Source organism: Balaenoptera acutorostrata, chromosome 9, assembly GCF_949987535.1.
Source record: "Balaenoptera acutorostrata chromosome 9, mBalAcu1.1, whole genome shotgun sequence".
NCBI lineage: Eukaryota > Metazoa > Chordata > Mammalia > Artiodactyla > Balaenopteridae > Balaenoptera > Balaenoptera acutorostrata.
The window spans coordinates 91,014,924-91,019,739 of NC_080072.1; the positions used below are offsets into that span (position 1 = coordinate 91,014,924).

The 4,816-nt window shown below is 44.9% G+C and overlaps 1 pseudogene; it reads left to right on the forward strand.

Moving 5' to 3' along the window:
• The first annotated feature begins 2,548 nt into the window (after positions 1–2,548).
• On the forward strand, positions 2,549–3,163 carry LOC102997659 (protein lin-28 homolog A-like; annotated as a pseudogene).
• Positions 3,164–4,816: the final 1,653 nt, after the last annotated feature.

A 4,816-nucleotide genomic window follows, 5' to 3' on the forward strand; every position in this document is an offset into this window, starting at 1 on the left:
AGAGTGCAACATTCACGATGTATAAAAGATGGGACCTCTGATTTGAGTGAAAGCCAACACTGCAAGTGTCTGTAACCATAGTAACCAAATCAGAAGCACGTATTAATGTTAAGCAAAAACAACTGGCAGTTTGCCTAGGCATCACTTAGAAGCATTAACTTCCTAAGGTGAGTGCTGCAAATAAAAAGTCTATAGAATGATGGTTCTGCAACAGGCACCCGGTTCAGCAGCACTCATTTGTTCTCCCTGAGAAAACCACTTCATGGGCCTGCCACAGTACTGGGGGCTGCAACAGGGGCTGCAGATATAGAAGCATCACATGAGAGCAGGGAGCCAACCCATTCCTGGACTGATTTCTGAGATTCTGTGCCTCTTTCTTATTGAGTGTATTGCAATTATGGATTTATATCTCCCTAATATGGCCTTTATTGTAATCCAGATGCACAAGTCCACCGAAATGTTGTAATTCCCACTGTAAGTAATATCAGGGTAGGCTCAGACCCCTGTAAGGACAAGGCATTGCCTTCCCACAGAATGTATAGGGTTTCAGGGACCCTGTGATGGAAATTTACAGATCCCCAATCCGATCAGGACTGTCAGCAAGATGTGAGGAACAGAACACAAGCTTTTAGCTTCAGAAGACCTGAGTTCAAGTCTAAGTTTACTCACTCACTTCCTGCATAACTTTGGGCAGCCTGTTTCAGGCTCAGTTACTCTATCTCTCAAATGGGGATAGTTTCCACCTTAATGAGGTCACAGGATTAAATGAGATACTATATCACAGGGTACTTGTCTTCCCCATTAGAAATAAGCACTTTTTTCTGTGCCCTCATAGCCCATTTTATTACATTTATATCTCTTAAAAGGCACCCTGCAGTTTGGCTCTTCATACTTTTACATATGTCTAACCCATTATATTATGAGCTCTTTGAAGGTAGAAATAGTACCTTATATTCATTTCTTGTATCCCTAATCCCGAACCGAGTTCATTTATATTAATTAGCACATTTATATAATTTGTATTATAAGGAGTTCAATAAATACACATTTAACTGAATTTAATTCAATTAAGTTGAGTTGAATTGAACTTGCTATCTTATTTGCCCCTCAACTACCACTTCCAACTGGGAGTATCTTCACTGAGCAGTAGGCAGTGCTGAGCAGCTTGGGCAAGGGGGGATCTGGAATGGATTCAATCAGAGTTTGGGGTGGGGTTGAAGCAGCAAACCATAGCATTGTAGGAGCTGTGTCTGCCATGACTTTCTGTACAGGCTGAGGGAGTAGAGTCAAATCCAAACATTGGAGCCATGCTTATGGTGCCGTTACTATTTTTCTTACCTAGCTGAGATGACCCTTTCAATAGTTCCACTTTTCCTAATTTGTTTCTCAACTTCTAGACCCAGGATGTTTTTTCTAAGAAAAACTGTATCCATTGGATAAGAGGTGAAAGATCGGAAATGACTTTGGGGATGATAAGTAAATTTGTATCATCCTCTTAATACTTATTTTTATATTATGAATTTTTTAGAGAAGATATATGCCCTCTATCTTTCACTGGTGAATCACTGAGATTTTATACTGGAAAGAGTATTTGTAAACTTCAAAAGACTTTACAGAGTTAAGTTGCTATTATAAGAATAAAAGTGTAGCATGGGTTCAGTTGCCTCTGTTCCATCACTTTTAACTTAAAGAATTTGTAAACTTGGATTCAGGTCCTGGAGCCAGCTCCTGTGTGCAGCTGTCAGGAATGTCATAGCTGAGTCCGGGTGTTCTGTGGGGCCATCCTCCCATCCCCAGGATCTCCTCTCCACTGCCTGGGCCACCCATTAATTGGATCTTTGCCTGCCTCATACCGATTATGCTCTCAAGCAGAGGACAAATCTAAACCAAGTTCCTTTTGGTGTTTTTAGGGGTTAGATATTCTTGACTTTGCAATCATGTGGTACTTCATTATCTTGTATGAGCATTGCTTTTGTGGCCAGCATCACCTCAGGAAGTGCAGAGCACCCTGGCTAAAAGTGAGTCCTGGAGTGTTTCCAGTTCTTCTGAAAGGGAAGTTGATGCTGTAGTAGTATCTGGCATTCCAAACTCTGCAATGCAAGAAATTCTATCTTTCAAAAACAGGGGTCATAATAACAGCAAACACTTCTATAGTACTTTCTATGTGCCAGGAACCATTCTAAATTATTTCTGTCATACCTATTTAGTTAATTCATACTAGGACCCTGTGAGGTAGGTTATTTTTAGTAACCCAGTACTATACATAATGAGTCTGGGGTACAGAGAAATAAACGCCTTGCGCAAGGTTATATAGCTATGCAGTAGTAGTGGCAGCATCCGAACCCAGATAGGAAGGTTCCAGACTCTTACTTACAAGGCTATTCATTGAAAGGGGGTGTAGAAAAGCAAAAGACACAAATTCCAAAATCTCATTATAGCAAGTAATTTCAACTATTTCCCCTCATTAAGACTCTTTCTGTCTCCGGACTTCTCTGGGGCCAGCAGCCGGCCGGCCAGGGGCCCGGGACCGCGGGCTCAGCCGACTACCATGGGCTCTGGGTCCAACCAGCAGTTTGCAGGTGGCGGCGCCGAGGCGCCTGAGAAGCCGCAGGAGGATGCGGCCAGGGCGCCCGTGGAGCCGCAGCTGCTGCACGGAGCCGGCATCTGTAAGTGGTTCAACTTGCACATGGGATTCAGCTTCCTGCCCATGACCGCCCGCGCGGGGGTCGCACTCGACCCCCGGTGGATGTCTTTGTGCACCAGAGTAAGCTGCACATGGAGGGCTTCCAGAGCCTGAAGGACGGTGAGGCCGTGGAGTTCACCTTTAAGAAGTCCGCCAAGGGCCTGAATCTCTCCGAGTCACCGGCCCTGGTGGGGTGTTCCGTATTGGGAGCGAGAGGCGGCCCAAAGGGAAGAACATGCAGAAGCGCAGATCAAAGGGAGACAGGTGCTACAACTGTGGAGGTCTAGACCATCATGCCAAGGAATGCAAACAGCCACCCAGCCCAAGAAGTGCCACTTCTGCCAGAGCATCAAGCATATCGTAGCCTCGTGTCCATTGAAGGCCCAGCAAGCTCTCAGCTCACAGAGAAGGCCAGCCTACTTTCGGGAAGAGAAAGAAGAGATCCACAGCCCTGCCATGCTCCCAGAGGCCCAGAATTGAGCCACAGTGGGTGGGGGCTATCCTTCTGTGATCAGGCCTCAATTGGCAGAGTGGAGAAAGTGACGACAGGGTGGGGAGGGGCAGCTAGCACTGCCATATATCTCAGGCTGGGGGTCAAAGCGTCACCCCCTCTTCCCTCTTGGTGGGAAGGGGTGAGGCAAAGGAACTCCAATTATACTCTATCCAAATACACCTGAGGGCTTTGGGGGGTAACCCTCCCTGCATGCTTTATCTGAGTCTCCAACCCCAGAATCTCCAGCTTTTGAAAGTGGCCTGGATAGGGAAGTTGTTTTACTCTTAAAGAAAGATAGGGAATAATATTTCTAATGCTAGAGTGAAAAGATTAAGCATGAGACCAGATTGATGGACCCAACCCACAAGCCACTACCTGCTGGGGGAGGAAATATCTCAGGGGTAAGGCAGGGTTTTCCTCATCTTGTCTCCTCATAACCCCCTCCTGGGATAGAGTGCTGAGAACTGTCCGAAGCAGTGGGTTGTGATGCTAGGCAAAAGGGGGGTTGAGGGAACAGCTGCAGACCTGCTGCTTCTAAGCTCACTCCCACCCCATTCTGGGCCAATACAATTTTATTTATTGGCTCCCTTGGATGACTGTACCTTGGGTCCCACTTTCTCCAGGATGCCAACTGCACTAGCGGTGTGCGAATGACGTATCTTGTGCATTTTAACTTTTTTTTCATAATATAAATATTCTGGTTTTGTATTTTTGTGTATTTTAATCTAAGGCCCTCATTCCTGCACTGTGTTCTCAGGTACGTGAGCAATCTCAGGGATAAGTCGGCAGCAGCTCCAGGTCTGCACAGTGGGAATACTTTTTGTTGCTGTATCACCAGAGGGAACAACTATTTGGAGCATATAACCTATGGAACTACCTCATTTTTGCCAATTAGAGCTGGATTTTATGCCATAGTGTCCTCTTTAAACCCCTCTATCTTCAGTGTTTCATGGGAGACTAGGTTTTCACTTGGTTGCCCCATGACTGGTCTCCTTCTATAGAAAGACTGGAAATTGGTCTGAACAGGAAAAGGTGGTGCAGAGAGGTTAGGAGAGGCTGGGCCAGGTAAAAGGTGCAGAGAGGGGAAGCCAAGATTAGGTAAAGGTCATCTGTATGTGTGATAAAGGATTCCTGTTCCAGACCTCTAGTCCCAGGGCACAGGACTCTTTGTACATACCAGATCCATCCTTCACTGGATTGGGCTAGGCCTACCATGCACAACAGGGTGTACTGTGGCCCATGCCCATACCATGCAAAGTTTTGTCACCTAAGTTTTTTCTCCTAACATCCTTCTGGTGGTGATCAGTAATCAAATGGCAAAAGGAAAAATATTCTTCCTCTCTCCTTTTCTTCTTTACTCTTTACCATGTTTATTTACTGAATCTGAATTTTTACTAGGAATTGAACTCATAGTGGAATATGAACATAAATAATGTCCACAAACAATTCACAGCCTATAGGGGACAATAGACATATAAGTAGTAGGTAATGTATTAGAGTAGAATTACAGTATAAAGAAAATTGTTCTTTGCAGAAGCACTGAAGAAGCATGGTTAATTCTGCCTGGAGTTCCAGGAAGACAGAAAGACAAAGAGAAGAAACAAGGATTTGGGAAAAGTTCAGAAGTAGATACGGATTAA